The sequence below is a fragment of the Microcaecilia unicolor genome, chromosome 6 (assembly GCF_901765095.1).
Source record: "Microcaecilia unicolor chromosome 6, aMicUni1.1, whole genome shotgun sequence".
NCBI lineage: Eukaryota > Metazoa > Chordata > Amphibia > Gymnophiona > Siphonopidae > Microcaecilia > Microcaecilia unicolor.
In genome coordinates this window covers 254,327,271-254,346,909 of record NC_044036.1, presented here as the reverse complement: position 1 = coordinate 254,346,909, position 19,639 = coordinate 254,327,271, and positions in this window count along the sequence as shown.

The window sequence follows — 19,639 nt, the reverse complement described above, 5'->3', positions numbered from 1 at the left end:
ATCAAAGAATGCATTGCCTCAAAATCTGCACCCTGGTTCACAAAATCATCTATGGAGAAGCCCCGAGTTACATGACAGACTTGATTGACTTACGTCCGAATCAACACGATCATATCTGGCCAAACTACTATCCAACCAAAACCTCAATCCTTACATTTATGCTGATGATGTAACAATCTACATCCCATTCAATCAAGACCTAAAAGAAATTTCCAACGACATCAACCAAAGCCTCCACATCATGCACTCCTGGGCAGATGCCTTTCGGTTAAAACTCAGCGCAGAAAAAACCCAATGCCTAGTACTTACCTCTCAACACAATATGAGCAAATTCACCATCATCAACACACCAAAATTAAACCTACCCATCTTGGAAACCTTGAAAATTCTCGGAGTTACCATTGACCGGCACCTAACGCTTGAGAATCACACAAAAAACACAACCAAAAAGATGTTCCAATCAATGTGGAAATTAAAAAGAGTACGACCATTCTTCCCGAGGACAGTCTTCCGTAATCTGGTACAATCATTAGTACTCAGCCATCTAGATTACTGCAACTCATTTTACACTGGCTGCAAAGAGCAAATACTCAAAAAACTCCAAACAGCCCAAAACATGGCAGCCAGACTCATATTTGGAAAACCAAAATACGAGAGTGCAAAACCCCTACGAGAGAAGCTACACTGGCTCCCACTCAAAGAACGCATCACGTTCAAAGTATGCACCCTAGTACATAAGAACATCCATGGCGATGCTCCAGCCTATATGTCAGACCTGATAGACCTACCACCCAGGAATGCTAAAAAATCTTCTCACACATTCCTCAATCTCCATTTCCCCAGTTGTAAAGGTCTAAAGTACAAACTAATGCACGCATCAACCTTTTCTTATATGAGTGCACAACTCTGGAACGAACTGCCACGTAATCTGAAAGCGGTCTACGAACTGACCAACTTCCAGAAACTGCTAAAGACCCACCTCTTCGACAAGACCTATCACAAAGACCAAGTCATCTAAAAAAACCACATATACCCTGATTGTAAATTATTGCCTTCTGTTTTTTCTTTTTTCCTACTATTATGTATTACATTATCATGCAACCCAATTCCTTTTGTAACACCAAATGTCTACTCTCCTCACATTTCTACTATCCATGATTTATTGTAAGCCACATTGAACCTGCAAAGAGGTGGAAAAATGTGGGATACAAATGCAATAAATAAATAAATAAATACATATCTAAATCTGCACTACCCAAGCTGCAAAGGACTTAAATACAACATCCGAATCAACACGATCATATCTAAATCTGCACTACCCAAGCTGCAAAGGACTTAAATACAAAACAACTTACACATCTAGTTTTTCCTGCATAAACACACACCTGTGGAATGCATTACCAAAAACCTTGAAAACGTTGTACGACCACCTAAACTTCCAGAAATCAGTAAAAACCAACCTGTTTAAAAAGGCATACCCTACCGATCCATCTTAAATGCCTAATCTCTGCAACACAACCAAACTAAAGCACGTAATGGACATAACACAACTCTGCCGTTCTCCAATTCCCTAATGTGGCTGTGCCACATGAACTTGATTTTACCACAACATCACCCTGTTGTTCATACCGGAGTCTGCAAAGGCCTCTCCGTTACTATGTAAGCCATATTGAGCCTACAAATAGGTGGGAAAATGTGGGATACAAATGTAACAAATAAATAAATAAAATATTATAATAGCATGCCTAGGTTAATTGGGCAGGAAGGTGCCTATTTTTTACCTGTTTCTATACAGACAGGCAGCTATCTTTTATAAAATACCAGCACAAACCATGCAATGATTGTGCCTAGATTGAAGGTGCGGATTTTATATCTTCTAGAGAGAAGGTATAGATATCTGCACAATGAGTATTATTATTATTATTATTTGTTGCATTTGTATCCCACATTTTCCCACCTATTTGCAGGCTCAATGTGGCTTACATAATTTTGTTAATACATTGTCATTCCAGGCTATCAGATACAGTTATTAGTAAGGTGTAGGGATTTAGTAATAGAAGAAAGAAGGAAGTAATTAGGAGATAAGTATAGAAGGTGGACTTTCAAACTGGGTGGTTTGGTGAAGTGGATTAGTGAGGTTATAGGTTCTCTTTGTAGGCCTTGTTGAAGAAATATGTATGCAAGTATGCATAACAATTAGTATATTTTATAATTAACATGCATACTTTGAGACTCAGACTGTGTTCAGCCTAGACCATACTCCCCAACAATGCCTATAGTAAAATTGCATCTCTTCATGCCATTGGATATATTTTCATGTCATTCTATGAACCATTTTATAAATGTATATTGTCTCATAATGCTAAAATGACCATTCAATAGACATATCTTCTGACTCACATTTCAGTACCTGGATTTTACTCTACATGCTTGAGGATTCTCATATCTAGCCTCTATCAGACTGTGGTTCTTATTCACTAGGGGGGGATCTATAAGTGAACACCCTCTGTTTAGGTGCCCTGATACTATGAAGCGAGAGCCTATCTATAACAGCATCTGGGCATCCAGATTTTTTTTTTATAGAAGACTAGTGTGGTAGCCATGTTAGTCCACTCTTAAAGGTTATCAATAGAAATCAAACAAAATAAAACATGGAAAAGAAAATAAGATGATACCTTTTTTATTGGACATAACTTAATACAACCTTCGAAAGCTAATCAAGAAATGGATTAAGTTTTGTCCAATAAAAATGGTATGATCTTATTTTCTTTTCCATGTTTTATTTTGTTTGATTTCTATTGATAACCTTTATAGAAGACTTAACCAATTTCAGTCCTCGAGGGCTGCAAGCAGACCAGGTTTACTAAATGAGTTATCGTACAAAAATTGTGCATACAATTTATGTGTTACTTCTAATGCCAGTCAAAAACTTCAAAATTCATTAAACTATAATGTTTATAGTGATTATGCATGAGAGAGATCCGCATACAATGGATGTAGTGGGCATGCAAATCATTCTCATGCATATTATTAGGGATATCCTGAAAACCTAACCTCTTTGCAGCCCTCAGGGACTGAACTTGGACACACCTGCGTTATACAATTCTGGCATTATCTAGCATCAGGGCACTGTAGTTACAGCAGCCATAGATCTGGTATAACTGCAGTCACATAAATGCAGTAAGGATGAATGCAGCTTACAGTAGTCTGTAAGTTATGTGCATAAGTGAGAACTGATATGGTCCTAACATGTAAAATGATGCAGAGTCCTGTTATCCCTTAGGAAAGCCTCTCTCACATCTTCCACTTCTTGAGCAGTGTACTGTTTATGAAGAGGATTCATCTGCTTTTGACTGTACATCTGGAGCCTACCTTGATGAGTTAAGGATTCATAATAATGCTATTTGAAATTTGGGACAGGGAACTGTATTGTAGCATCCCACACATTCATCTGCTTGGAGAGATTTCTGTTTCAACATCGCTGACACAGCATTCCTCCATGTGGTCAGAGCACCCCACTGCTTTGTGGTATATAAGGAATGTCTGTCCAAGGGATCAAATGAATGGCCTTATTCATACATTTTCCTGTCTCCTTATGAAGGAAGAATGATACAAAGCCAGAGAGAGAGAGAGAGAGAGCGAGAGAGAGAGAGAGAGAGAGAGATGAATAAGTAACATTAGAAAATATTATGGCATGGTGCCTAATTTCAAAGTAACACAATTAGCTGTAGTCAAGAAAACATGCACTTTGTCAAACACAAATAGTTTATTTATTTATTTATATTTATTTGTTGCATTTGTATCCCACATTTTCCCACCTCTTTGAAGGCTCAATGTGGCTTACATGGTACCGTGATCGGCGTTAACTGATTCCGGTGTAACAATTACAAGTTGCGAGTAATATCAAGGTGATATATATGGTAGATACGTATGGTAAAGACAGTTGGGGAGAACTTAGTAAGGGAAGGAAGAATAAGGCTATGTCCGTTGATGAGCTTTGGTTAAGTTGTGTCGCAAATGTCCAGGTTTTTTATGTTGGGTCGGTGGGGTATGCCCTTCTGAACAGTTCTGTTTTTAGTGCTTTCTGAAAATTCAGGTGGTCGAGTATGGTTTTTTTAAAATATACCCCCAACAAATGATTATACCAGATATATATCAGAGGTTGCTATGACAACCTGCCATCACACAAGGTTGGGTTTAAGCAGAAAACTGCAGAGATTGAAAAGTGAAGTGTCCCAACCCTCAGTTTTTCGATGCCTTCAAAATTTGACATCCTAGCCATGTGCCTATCCACCTTATAATCGAAAGAGAAAAACGCCTAGATTTTGACCCAAATCGGGAGATAGACGTTTATCTCACAAAAAAGAATAAATCGGTATAATCGAAAGCCGATTTTGGATGTTTTCAACTGCACTCCGTCGCGGATGCGGACAAAGTTGATGGGGGCGTGTCGGAGGTGTGGCGAAGGTGGAACTGGGGCGTGGTTATTGGTCGAGGAGAGATGTACGCGTTAGGGCGATAATCGAAAAAAATAAAGACGTTTTTAGCGAAAATTTAGGACACTTTTGTTGGACCCTTTTTTCACACGAACAGGTCCCAAAAAAGTGCTCTAAATGACCAGATGACCATCGGAGGGAATCAGGGATGACCTCCCCTGACTCCCCCAGTGGTCACTAACCCCCTCCCACCACAAAAAAATGATGCTTCACAACTTTTTAGTTTCACCCTCAAATGTCATACCCACCTCCCTGGCAGCAGTATGCAGGTCCCTGGAGCAGTTGTTAGGGGGTGCAGTGGACTTCAGGCAGGTGGACCCAGGCCCATCCCCCCTACCTGTTACAATTGTGCTGCTTAATGCTTATTAGTCGTCCAACCCCCCCCCCCAAACCCACTGTACCCACATGTAGGTGCCCCCCTTCACCCCTTAGGGCTATAGTAATGGTGTAGACTTGTGGGCGGTGGGTTTTGAGGGGGATTTGGGGGGCTCAACACACAAGGGAAGGGTGCTATGCACCTGGGAGCTCTTTTACCTTTTTTTTTGTTTTTGTAAAAGTGCCCCCTAGGGTGCCCGGTTGGTGTCCTGGCATGTGAGGGGGACCAGTGCACTACGAATCCTGGCCCCTCCCACGAACAAATGCCTTGGATTTATTCGTTTTTGAGCTGGGCGCTTTCATTTTCCATTATCGCTGAAAAACAAAAACGCCCAGCTCACAAATTGTCGAATAAAACATGGACGTCTATTTTTTGCGAAAATACGGTTCAGTCCGCCCCTTCACGGACCCGTTCTCGGAGATAAATGCCCATGGAGATAGACGTTTTCGTTCGATTATGCCCCTCCACGTTGCCTATGCCTCAAATCAACCCCACCATCATGCCACTGAAGTCAACAGAACAAGTGTAGGTTGGCATAGATAGGGCAGTTCTATAAAGTGGGTACTTACAAATGTCAAATAAAGCATACAAATGACATGAAAAATGGCATAAACAAATTTATGTGTATGTGTGTACATACACATGTAAGTGCCAATAATCCAGCTACATGCTATTCTATAACTATCTGTAGGGTCATAAGTGCATAAGTACATAACTACCATATTGGGACAGATTGAAGGTTCATCAAGTCCAGCATCCTGTTCCCAACAGTGGCCAATCCAGGTTACAAGTACCTAGCAAAATCACAAAACAGTGCAATACTTTTTATGCTGCTTGTCCTAAAAATACACAACTGTAAATAGGGAGAGCAAATTACTCCAACTGTGATATATTATTTGTAAAGGGACGTCTCATACTGTCACACAGGCACAATGCGCCATATTTGTATCAAACCTTTGCACTTGTGACACTGTATAATCATTGACTGCCCCAACCTCCAATAGTGCTCACAGTTTGCTCATAGTGTATCAACTATTACCATATAAAAGAAGTCCATATATACCAGGTGCTCACTACAATTTCATTTTTTATATATATTTTTTTTGCGTACTACTGTTGAAACTCTGCAGTTTAGAAAAACTGAAACCCAGTTGAAGAAACTTAATGGTGATGCAAAAATTCAACTTATCTGAATGTTGCTCAGAGCTACAAGCCACTATGTTATCTTTTCAATTCGTGTAATTGTGGATCTCTAGTGCTCCGAATGTTTCACTTGTCAACATTTAAAAATATCTCCGGTGTCCGTGCCAGCCCAACAGGAGCCTGTTTCACACTCTCATGCTTTGTCAAGGGAAATCAGCACAAATTTTTAACAGCAACCAGTGCAGACAAGCTGAGTGAAGAAATATTTTCTCTCATTCATTTTAAATTTACTACTTTGTAGTTTCAATTCTTGGCCCCCTAGTCCTAGTATTTTTGAAAAGAGTAAACAAGCGGTTCATGTCTACCCGTTCCACTCCACTCATTATTTTATAGACCTCTATCATTTCTCCCCTCAGTCGTATTTTCTCCAAGCTGAAAGCCCTAGCCGCTTTAGCCTTTCCTCATACAGAAGTCGTCCCATGACCTTTATCATTTTTGTCACCCTTCTTTGTACCTCTTCTATTCCATCTTCAATAGCACATAGTTTGCAAGTGGATATTCTCATGGTCAGAATCTGGGCAAAATCTAGATATGAACATTTACACCAGGCCTATGGATGGCATAAGTTCTTGTGCCTAAATGTTAGTATTTTATAAAGGAAAGTTGCCTTTTTCCTTTACAGAATAGGGTCCAATTAGACACTGCTGTATGGAGTTGCCCCCTAGATACAGAAGAAAGGTACATGTAAATTCAATTTGGGGAGTAAGACTTAAATGTTTAAAGATAGTAGGTTTTACAGCAGTATACCAGATAGCCTTACCAAACACACCACCACAGGAAGAAATTCTATAACTGGGAGCCTCCAGACTGTTCTATAATACTACTATTTAGCATTTCTATAGCGCTACAAGGCATACGCATAATGACATCTAGCTGCCCAAATTCTATTATAGAATACTTGCAAAACCCCTTTATCAGTGGCCTTCCATGTAAGCACCTGCACTTACACCAACCATAGAGCTGGCATAGGTTTGGGTGCCTAAATGCATCAAGGGCACTCAACATACAATAGGATTCTTTCCCATTCTCCATCACTGTGTATGACCCTTGCATTTACACGCTATGCCACTTATGCACAACCTTAAAGAATAGCACTTAGGTACCCTGCTAGCACTTACATGCGTAAGCATAAACTTAACTGTGAGATAGTATTTTCTAAATTTACACAAAAAAGAGACACATAAATGCAGGCACCCAGTTAGAGAATTGCCCTTGCAGTGGATGATGGAAGACTCATTAAGGGGCTACAACAGTGCGGAGGGGTAGGAGTGGTGTAGAACGGGTAAAGGTTAATCAATGTTTCACTTTTTCAAAAAGTACAAAGACCAGGGGACACTCAATGGAATTACATGGAAATCCTTTTAAAACAAATAAGAGGAAATAGTTTTTCACTCAAAGAATAGTTAAGCTCTGGAACTTGTTTCCGGAGGATATGGTAACAACAGTTAGCATATCTGGGTTTAAAAAAGGTTTGGACAAGTTCCTGGAGGAAAGGTCCGTAGTCTGCTATTGAGATGGACATGGGGGAAGCTACTGCTTGAGCTGGGATTGGTAGTATGGAATGTTGCTTACTATTTGGGTTTCTGTCAGGTACTTGTGACCTGGATTGGCCACTGATGGAAGCAGGATACTGGGCTAGATGGACCATTGGTCTGACCCAGTATGGCTATTCTTATGTTATCAAGAGTTCTTATTTATTGGTTATGGGAGTGTGTGAGAATGGATGATCTTGTCAAAGGAGCATGGGATGGTAATCAATGGGGATGGGAAGTTGTATTGTTAAAACAAGTTACAGGGAATGTTGGATGGCAGCACATTGGGATGGGAGTTGTGTAATATGCTGGATGGCAAGATGGCATATGTTACAGGGATAGCTGGATAAAATCGCGCAGTGGAGTGCAAGATAGCAGCATGCTAAAATTTAAAAAGTTATTGTGGGGTGTAAGTCAAGGGCATGCTGGATTGCAGTACACAATAGTGGGAGATGTTATACTGAGAAGTAAATCATCAGGCACATGTTGGAGCAGGTGCAGATGCAAGAACTTAGTGCAGGGCATTGCAGACACATATTCTGATAGCAGAAGACTGAAGATATTAAAAACACAATTAAATGGAAAACAACTCTTATGAAAAACACATGGCAGAATGTTGCTACAAAATGTGTTGATAAAAATTACAGAGATATTGAAGAAATTAAAAAATGGAAAGATTTCAGGAAAAAAAGTTGAAGAGAAAATATCTAGGGCACAATGACATTTAGAAGGATAAATAAGCTCTGTTCTTCATGAACTTTTTAAAAGTATATGGTGCGTGAATTAGTACCCATGCACAAAGCTATTGCACAACCTCCCACCAAGAAGATTCTGGATTCAACTAGTGGGTGGTCCCTTCGTATTATTTCCAATAGTGTCTTCTTCTGGAAGGAAAAACAAAGATAGGGCCCAAAGCAGAAAAATCTAGTGGTGTGCAAAATATTATATGTAGAATGTTTTGTACTGGTGAGACTCATCTCAATGGGGAAACTGGAAAAATTCAATGGGATTTGGGGTGTCCACTGGAAGCAGTGTGATAACAGAGAACTTTTATCTTACCCACGGGGTAGATATGGTGAATCTTGTTTTCCTAGGGTTCTTCTTCTTTTTTTTTCTTCAGGTCTAGTGGGCAAGTGAGGAAACTTAGGACATTAACATGGTTTCTTGTGTTGTCTTCATCTTGTCTTTTGCAGCTGCATATGGTTGTTGATTCATTGATCCTTGTTAAGTATGACCCTGGGCTGGGCAGGGCTTTTTTTGAGGGGGTACTTGCGGGTACTGAGTACCGGCACCTTTTCCACTGTTTGCTAAAATTGACCCATGGACCCCAAGTTTTATTGATAGAGCTCAGGCTCTACACACCAATTCTGTCTTGTCATAGATTCTATGACTGGTTGCAGGGGGTCTGGCTATTATGGGTGGGTCCCTCAGTGATCACCCCACTCCTGAAGGATGGCCTAGCATTTGAGTACTGACACCTTTTTTGCTAGAGAAAACACACTGACCCTGGGTAAAGTAAAATTGGATCATCAAATGTTGTGGTGCTTATTGTAGAAGCCCTATGTGTGTTTTAGATATGCATAGCCCAGTTTTTGGATGTGTGTTATTATATATACAATTCTAAATCCTGATTTTACAATGCTATGATATACATGTATAATTTTTTTAAATAGGCATATGGCAAGCCATGGTCTGGGTGTGTTTGAGGCAGGAGTAGGGTGGGGCCAAAAATAAACATACATTCCCCATTTCAGAAGGAGACTGCGTGTTTATGTCCAAAAAGATGGATGTCGGGATCTACATCTGCTCTCCAGCATGTCTAGGTTTCAGAAAAGTGCTTGTTTCATGTAGCGTTCCACTAGAGGGATTAGGAGAAGTCACTTCCTTAATCCCCAAGTGGTTCTCTCCCCCCAAAGTGATACTGGCCATGGCTAGCGGGCTGTGAGAGCAACAGAAGATATGGGCATGTATATTTCTAAAATGGCTAACATGTGTATGTTCTGACACATAAATGTGTATGTTCTGAAATACTGGCACATATAGGCTTATGTTGCTGGGTTATGCCTATTGACATTTAAGATGACATTTACTTCTCGCCACACTGTCCTCACTTGGGTTCCAGGGATCTGTCCTCTCCTGGTTCTCCTCTTGTCTCTCCCACCGTGCCTTCGGAGTGGATTCTCAGGGTTCTTCCTCCGCCCCATCCCGCTCTCTGTTGGAGTTCCTCGGGGATCTGTCCTTGGACCCCTTCTTTTCTCGGTCTGCACCTCCTCCCTGGGTTCCCTGGTCTCCTCCCGTGGGTTCCAGTGTCATCTTTGTGCTGATGACGCCCAGCTTTGTCTCTTCACACCAGACATCACTGCAAAACAATCTCATGCATATTCATTAGGGATGCACCAATGACCCAAGGGGATGGATGACCACAAGGGCTAGAAGCTGCCTACCCTTAAGCATTAATAAACTACTTTGCATCATTAGAAGGGACACTCTAGTAAACACCTCTCGTGTCATCTATGATGGTTTCAAAAGCCTGTGAACAGAAAGCCTGAACTAGTTGCAATTATACAGTAACAAAGAAGGATTGTCTTCTATAAATCTTGTTTTCTTACCACACTCTTAAATTCTTCCCAAAGTCTGAAGCAGTTTCTTGAATTTGTAATACTAACACACTTACCCATTAGTGAAATTTGGAAAAGCAAGCCTTAGTTTGCGTAGCTGGCCAACAGGACAGTGTCACCTTGTCTTCTTTCTCTCTATGATGTGCCTGTGATCATAAAACTTAAAGAACATTTTCACAAGAAACATGGTGTGGTGAAAAAGATAGCAGTTGCTAAAGGTTGTAAAAAACCTTGGGGATAATTTTATAAGTGACTGAAGCATATAGAACAGCATCTCAAGAACATTTCTATTACTTTCTTTATTGGGGGTAAACCTAAATGCCAGCATCAAAATGTGGAAATTGATCACTGAGGTGGAGTGACAGAGACCACTACAAATGTGACAGATCAGAAAAAGGAGTAGTGTGGTCAACAAAACTCATTCAATAACACCAGGGAGGGGGAAAATGTCATATATATAGTTTATTCCATAAATTAGAAGATGTTTAAAAACGATGACTCCACATGGCACCGTGTTTCGGCCAGAGTGCCTGCCTCAGGACAAAATAAAAATAAATAAGAATATAATGATAGAAATACAACATGAGTCTGGATAATAAAAGCAAACAAAAAATAAAATGCAAGAAAAGGTTGTTATATGAAAGTAGAACTTTAGAACCCTGGATCATATATAAACATAAAAAGATGCATATTGTAATGAACAATATAGCAAAGAAGGCTTCACATGAATGCTTAAAGTGAATACAGTCTATAGACAGAAAAAGGTGTTAGTGTATTTCAAAATGAATTACAAAAAAAGATAAACATATGTTCATGTATGTATGAAAAGAAACCAAATAACAGGTCATTAGCAAGCATTTCACATTTGTGAAAGAAAATGTTGTAACAAAAATAGGAAGAGTGAGAATGAGGAGTGATTGTCCAAAACCAGGAAAGTAAAATCCACATATATTATTAAAAGAAAAAGTGAACAATCTGGCAATGCATAAAACACCAGTCCACTTTCAGATGTGTCTTGCAGAAGTGAAAAAAGTGCTTGTGTCTCGAAATGTGCACATATATTCTATAAGGGTGTGCAGGGAGGCGTGCCCTTAATAGAATAGAAGTAAAATTTGCCCTCCAGAATCATTATATCAAACATAAAAAGTATGTCCAAAACACCTAAGTTCAAATTTATAATTAACGTTCTCACTTGACTTATCATAAATGTAAACTTAGACTCCCCCCCCCCCCCCACAATATTTAACCTGCAGTGATCAGAATTTTTTAAACCGCTGATCATTGCCAGCTAACTTAGCCCCTGATATTCAGTGCCAGGCCATGTCCAGGCACCAGCACTGAATATTGGGGATTTTTGGGGTCGGGCTGGGTGCCTGGAACTTATGCGGGCCCCCTCAAGCCCCCCCTGCCAATGTCCCCTTCTTTTTCTCCCCCTTCCACCCCTCATCAAGACCCCCTGCCTCCGGAAGACCCACGACTCCCCCAACCATCCAGGCAGGCAGGCCCTCCCTCCAGGCCTACCTGTATCCTTGGTGGTCCAGTGGGGTCATTGGGGGCAGAAGCGGAGCTCCCTCACTCCTGCCTCTTGTGGCACCAGTCTAAAATGGCTGCCTTGAACTCCAAGCTGCAGCCATTTTAGACAAGCTTCGCAAGGGGCAGGAGTGAGGCGGTGCTATTAATTGGATGTTAGAAATGATTAGCGGCACTAATTGGAATTTATATGCGCTAATCACTAAGTGTATTCTATAATGTGGTCCACGTAAATCCCACAGCACGGATCACAAAATAGTGTGTGCCAAGAGGTATGACATGGGTGTTTCTAAATTCTATGCATGTGGTTACATAATTTGCTGCTCCACATGGATATTTGGATGCCAGCATTTACAAGTTCTCCTTGGCGTAAATTGCCACATCTACTGGAACGGTGCACATCCTGGCTTTAGGTGTATTCTATTTATGGCGCCTTGGACTTAGATTTTCTTTTGAACAGACTACCTTTCTTATGGACTAACCTGTTCCTGTAGATTGGGCTTCCGCTATATTAACTATGGGACCTGCAGAACTGATTGCAATGGATTGACTCATAGACTACAGATACTGCACTGCTTTAGGATGTAAGTGTTGCTCTCCTTCCTGGAATGGGTAACTTGGCAGCTCTGTCTCCCTCACAATTATACTTCACCTATGGCGACCACCTTTCCACAGCAGTTGAGCCCCTGAGTTTGGGTGGTCAGCAGGACTTGAGAGGAGGAGGGCACTCAAAGGCTTCAGGAGGAAAGGAACTTGAGGCTGGGCAATGGATAGAAGATGAGGACAGAGCTGGACACTCTGAAGGCAGGGTCAGGTCCAGGCTAGTGGTCAGTGCAGGCGGTGATCCGAAGGCAGGGTCAGGTCCAGGCTAGCAGTCAGTGTTGACAGGAAAGAAGATCAATGAAATGACCTGGAGCTCTATCAAGTGGAAAGTAGCTGAGGCTCAGAAGATAGGGTGCATCTCATTTAAAAGGGTGCTGAGCATCTGATGTTGGGGGGGGGGGGGGGAACTGGGCTGGGGGGGGGGGGTGAAAAGAAGAGGATATCAAGTGCCGGCCACTGAGAGAAGGAAGGGATGCTGGAAGTGGAGAAACATCGGCTGGAAGCAGGAAGACCCGGGAGCGGCCGGCGAGAATCACCGGCCATGGGAATCCACCACACCGAAGACTGCATCTGCATCCTCGTTCCAAGATATACTAAGTTAGAGGTGCCCACCTACCGTGCCCAGTGCCCAACTTCTGTGTCTGGTCTGTGCACTGTCTCCCGGTCGTGGCCCTGTGTCCCGGTCATGACAGCCTGCTTATATTTTTCTTTCAGTATTTTAGAATATACGCACCATTTTCCACTCATTCCTGTTCAGATGATGTTCTTATTTGCATGACTCTTTCATAATTAATATGTTTATGAGCAGTCTTCAAATTATAGGTTTCCTTTTGATTTACAAATACCTTTACAGCTTTTTTAAAGTATGTGTGAAGGATATATTCTCCTTCTTTATTTCTTTCTTCTATTCACATGCACAGTTTGCCCTGTTTGCTTTTTCCATTTGGTTCTGTTCACATGTTGTTCTTATTGTCATGACTCTTTCATAATTGATATGTTTACATGCAATCTGCAACTACAGGCTTCCATTTTATTTATAAATACCTTTACAGCTTTTTTTAAGGTTACATATGATGGATACATTTTCCTCTATTCATATGCACAGCTTGCACTGTTTGTGTTTTCCACTCGTTCTTGTTCAGAAGTTGCTTTTACTCGCATGACTTTATTATCATTGATATGTTGGTAGATTCCTTTCCTGACAAAAGTTGCCTGCATATATGTTTCTTTCAGTATATTAGAATATACTGTACTCCTGTCTTTGCCTCAGAGACAGGAGTAGCCTTCTGATAGAAGTAGCCTTCTGGAGGTCTCCTGGAGGTGGACCTTTGAGTAAATCTTTTCTCCCCCAGGCAGAACCCCAGGCACGAAAACCTCTGGCTACTAAATAAGTATTAGACATAATAAATGTTTATTCAAATAGTCAAAGAAGCCAATCAGTAATTATTGAAATATTAACAAATAAAATCCCAATAGTGTATAATATATAGCAAATAAAAATAGAGTTTCCCCTGGGAGCTGCCAATATGCCCACTTGCTAGTGGACACACTGAGGCTCACCATCCTCAGTTCTGTTTCCCTTTCTTCATTACATTAATTACCCTTCATACTTAATGAATATGCATCTTTCCAGAATATTCTATGTCCTTTTATGGTGAATCCTGTTCCAGCACTTTCAATCATCTCATTAGTTCCGTTATTGCATGGACAGTTTGAGGTCTGTCATATACATAAGCATACGTTTTTATTAGATAATGGTTAGAGGCACTATAATAGTGTCCACACCCTCTTGCTGGAGTTAACATTTTATCCAACCCACTTACTTCTCCTTTTATCTGGATACTGCGGGTGTCCTTAGTCATAGAGTCTCTGGCTCTTGGTTGCCTATCACAAGTTAGCATTGGCCAAATGTCAAACCACAAATTTCTACAGCCTCAGAAAGGATAGTTACCAGAATAAAATATATTTCTAGCTGTCTTGCAAGTTCATGTCTGCTCCCAGCTCAGAAATGCAATATAGCTATGCTAAAATAAAAAGCTAGAAATATGGAGGGTTTGCACCTTTCCATGGCCTCTGTGATATACAATACAAATCCTTTTTTTCTTTTTTTTTCTGTTTATCTTTTTTGCATTATCTACTTTTATTTTGCAGCACTTTTTTCATCAGCCTTGTGCTGTCTTTCCACTATGTTTTTCTTTCATGGGATTTAAGGATTACTCTACACACTTTTTTCATTATCCTTTTGGTTTATTGAGTGTTCCCTGACTACTGCTTGGTGTTCTCCATATTTCTATTGGGATTCATGTGTTTATTTAAACTTTTGTATTACAGTTTTTCTCCTTATAGGCTGTGTTTGATAAACAATGTCAGCAAATTGTTAAAAAAGCCTTCGGTGTACTCAGAAAACTCAGGAGAATACGTCATTGCTTCAGCCGAGAGAACTTCAGACTTTTGATACAATCTCTCGTTCTTGCACAAATTGATTATTGCAACACATTATATGTAGGCTGTGCAACATCAAAAAAGATATAGACAGTACAGAATGTTGCGGCCAGACTGATCTTTTCTAAATCAAAATACGAGAGAGTAACTCCTTTGTACTTCACATTACACTGGCAACCGTTTGAAGTGAGAGGGATTTTTAAACTCTTTACCATGATACACTCATTTCTACATGGTAAAATGCCAGAATATCTAAACCGTTGGATAATACTACCTGAAAGGAGACTGAGAAGAATGAAAGGAAATCTTCTGGACCTAGTATTTCCATCAACAAAAGGTGTCAGATTTAAGACAGTACACTCAACAACCTTATCCTATCTATTGGCAAAATGGTGGAAAGATATACCAGTGACAATAAGATCAATATCAGAGCACAGAATTTTCCGTAAACTATTGAAGACTCATCTATTCAAAAAAATATGTGTTAGAGAATGAGGGATAATGTATAGAGACCCCCCAATACCACCCAACTACAACTGTTATGTCCCTAAACCACCACAGTTCGTATTGATCACCAAACAATCTCATCTGTTCTTGCTAACTTCTAAACGGCCTCACCCCTCCGGTATCATGTAAGCCACATTGAGCCTGCAAATAGGTGGGAAAATGTGGGGCACAAATGTAACAAATAAATAAAATGTAATAATGTTTTTCTTCTTGAAATGTGTTGAGTCTAAAATGTAACAATGTACTTGATCTCTTAATGTAAGTCGCACTGAACTCAATCTGGGAATGCTTGTGTCTAATAAGAAATAAAGTAAAGTAAAATAAAGAGTAATCAATATAAATGATATCTATGATTTTCAATTAATGCAATTCTCCCATTTGATAGTTTACAGAAGACTTTCTCCCTACAATCCTCCCAATTCTATAGATGTCTACAATTGAAGCACAGAAACAAAAAGGGGTTCGAAGTTTCCACAAAAGTTCAACAAAAAAAGAAAAAAGTGGAAAAACACAACTTCAAGAGATCAATCCGAGACAAGGGGTGAGATGCTCCAGGAAAGCTTTATTAGGGACCCTACACGGTCCGTGTTTCGGCTTTTAAAAAAGCCTTCATCAGGGGTCTATAAAATAACATAACATAACACATATATAATTAAAATCAAATCAAATCAAATATATAACACCAAATATAAAAACACGTAATATAAAAAATTCTTAATATAAATCATTCTTAATATAAATCAAATATATTAACTAAATCAATTTAAGTACAATTACTATATCATCAGACAAACATCATAGGGATCAAATGGTAAATAAATAATATATAATTTAGTTAGCATTATAAAACCATATTTCAAAAAATAATATATCTATATCACAGGCTTATAATATCATCCCATGAGTCAATAGATAATTAAATATAACGTATAGCGGAACAAATTTCTTTAAATATAAAGACTGATAATGGATATAATGTACTAAGTAAAAAGCAATAACATCTCTCTATATAAAACGCACCTCCAACGTTCGAATGAAGCCTCTGTTAGCCAAAAGTGAAGGGGGTGAGATCGCATTGTGTCTGCCCCGCCCACGCGTCAAACGTGATGACGTCGAGGGCGGAGCAATGACACTCATCCAATCGCAACGCTCGGCAGCGAAGCGTCAGGGAAGGAGGCGGCGCTCTCAACGTCTAGCCTTCCCTTCGCTGTGTTCCGCCTTCTTCTGACGTCAAGGATGACGTCAAAAGAAGGCGGAACACAGCGAAGGGAAACCTAGACGTCGGGAGCACCGCCTCCTTCCCTGACGCTTCGCTGCCGGAACCACGGAGGTACATTTAAAAACAAGAAAAAAAAATAAAAACCATGTTGGGGGGAGCGAAGAAGAAAAACAATGGGAGCGGGAGGGCAGGGGAGAAACGACACCATGGATGCGAAGGGGGGGGGGGGAAGAAGAGGGCGGCCCAGGCTGGGACATGGGAGAGAGAGGAGCATGGATGCAAGGGGGGATCATGGAAGGGAGACAGGGGACTTGCTGGAAAAGGATGAATGGAGGCGGCAGGGGACAGAGGAGCATGGATGGGCATGGATTGGGAGGGCAGGGCTCAGGGAGAGAGGGCAATTGCTGGAAAGGGATGAATGGAGGGGGCAGGGGACAGAGGAGCATGGATGGGCATGGATTGGGAGGGCAGGACTCAGGGAGAGAGGGAAATTGCTGGATAGGGATGAATAGAGGGACAGATGGGCATGGATGGATATGGATTGCAGGGCAGGCCTCAGGGAGACAGGGCAATTGCTGATAGGGAAAAATGGAGGGCCAGGTGACAGATGAGCATGGATGGGCATGGATTGGAAGGGCAGGACTCAGGGAGACGGGAATTGCTGAATAGGGATGAATGGAGGGGACAGATGGCCATGGATGGATATGGATTGCAGGGCAGGCCTCAGGCAGAGAGGGGAAATGCTGGATAGGGAAAAATGGAGGGGCCAGGTGACAGATGAGCATGGATGGGCATGGATTGGAAGGGCAGGACTCAGGGAGAGGGGAATTGCTGGATAGGGATGAATGGAGGGCACAGATGGGCATGGATGCATATGGATTGCAGGGCAGGCCTCAGGCAGAGAGGGGAATTGCTGGATAGGGAAAAATGGAGGGGCCAGGTGACAAAGGAGCATGGATTGGAAGGGCAGGACTCATGGAGAGGGGAATTGCTGGATAGGGATGAATGGAAGGGACAGATGGCCATGGATGCATATGGATTGCAGGGCAGGCCTCAGGGAGACAGCGGAATTGCTAGATAGGGATGAATGGAGGGGCCAGGTGACAGAGGAGCATGGATTGGACTCACACTTTCACTCTGACTCTCAAACACTCACTCTCACATACACTCTCCCAAACACACACACTCCGAGGAAAACCTTGCTAGCGCCCGTTTCATTTGTGTCAGAAACGGGCCTTTTTTACTAGTACTAAATAAAAAGCAATAGTATACTAAATAAAAATACAAATACAAATACAAAAAATCTACAACAGATGATTTCTTAATACATACAAATAAAAATAAAAATAAAAATAAAAATTGAACATACCGATCAGTGGTTGCACATCTTCTTTCGACAAAATTATCCTTGAAAATAAATATAAATATAGTGCTTCAATACAATCACTTTGGGAATTTGAAACAAATTTCAAACACTATGAAACTATACGAAATTTCCTCTGGATCATGGTCTTGAAGCCTATCTCTGCAGCAAATTATCTTCAATCAACGTTTTTTGCATAAAGCAATTTGGACTCCAAGAAAAATGCATTTAGCGGGATTAGTCCCACAAAACACTTGTTGGAACTATATGTCTTATGTGAGTACACTCTCACGTATGTTTGAATGCAAACCAGTCAATTTTTTTTTGGGAATGAAGTATGGTCTGTTATCGCAAATATTGTTAGGCTATCCATCTCAATCTCCTTTTCCATTGTTATATTTAAATCTTGTTCTATATCTCACCTCCTCTTAGAAACACAGAAGCAATGCTTTGATATCCTAATCATGATTGTGCAAAAAGCAATACTTAATTGGACAAATTTTAATATATTAAATGTCCATTTTTGGTGGCAAAGCATTCTTTTATATACCATAAGCTTGAACTAGCCTCAGTGGCCTTTTTGATGGCTTGGCTGCCAAAAAGCAGTGAATATGTTTGCCCCAGAAGACTATTTGCATTCATAGAAATATATGTGAACTTCATTTATGTTACTTATATTTACACTATAGACATAACGTCTTTATTCACTGATATCAATGTATCTTGCTACATGGAGATTCAACTTTTCACAACTTTGAGGGACATAATCGAACGTCGCCGGCCAAATAGATCGCTGGCAATCTATATTGGCGACAGCGCTACAGCTGGCCGGAACCGTATTATCGAAAAAGATGGCCGGCCATCTTTTTTTTCGATAATATGGTTTAGGCCGGCCAAATGCCAGAGTTCGCCGGGATTGAGATGGCCGGTTTTGTTTTTCAGCGATCATAGAAAAAAATACCGGCAATCTCCAACCCGGCGACATCCAAAGCATTTGGTCGTGGGAGGAGCCAGCATTTGTAGTGCACTGGTCCCCCTCACATGCGAGGACACCAACTGGGCACCCTAGGGGTCAGTGCGGTGGACTTCAGAAAAAGCTCCCACATGCATAGCTCCCTTACTTTGAGTGCTGAGCCCCCCAACCCCCCTCCCCCAAAACCCACTACCCACAAATGTACAACACTACCATAGCTCTTAGGGGTGAAGGGGGCAACTACATGTGGGTACAGTGGGTTTTGGAGGGCTCCCATTACCAGCACAAGTGTTACAGGTAGGGGTGATGGGCCTGGGTCCACCTGCCTTAAGTGCACTGCGGTACCCACTAAAAGTGCTCCAAGGACCTGCATACATGGCAAAAATGGCCACTACCTCATGGACTACTGGAAACAAAACAGGGCACACTCTGACCCAGTTAGCAGGGGGAAAAGCACCATGGGAGTAGAGCCCACTACCATACACCCACCACAATGCATTGCTGATGTGACTCTGCAGTGCACCTAACAGAAAAGGTGTCACACTCACCCGAGAGCCACATCACAACTAGGGAAAAGGCTGTCAGAGGATAGAACACATTCTGCTGTCATGGAGGTGGGTACGGCATTTGAGGCTGGCATAGAGGCTGGTAAAATATGTTTATAATTGTGTTTTTTAGGGTGGGAGGGGGTTGGTGACCACTGCGGGAGTACGGGGAGGTCATATCCGATTCCTTGCGGTGGTCATCTGGTGAGTTGGGGCACCTTTTTAAGGCTTG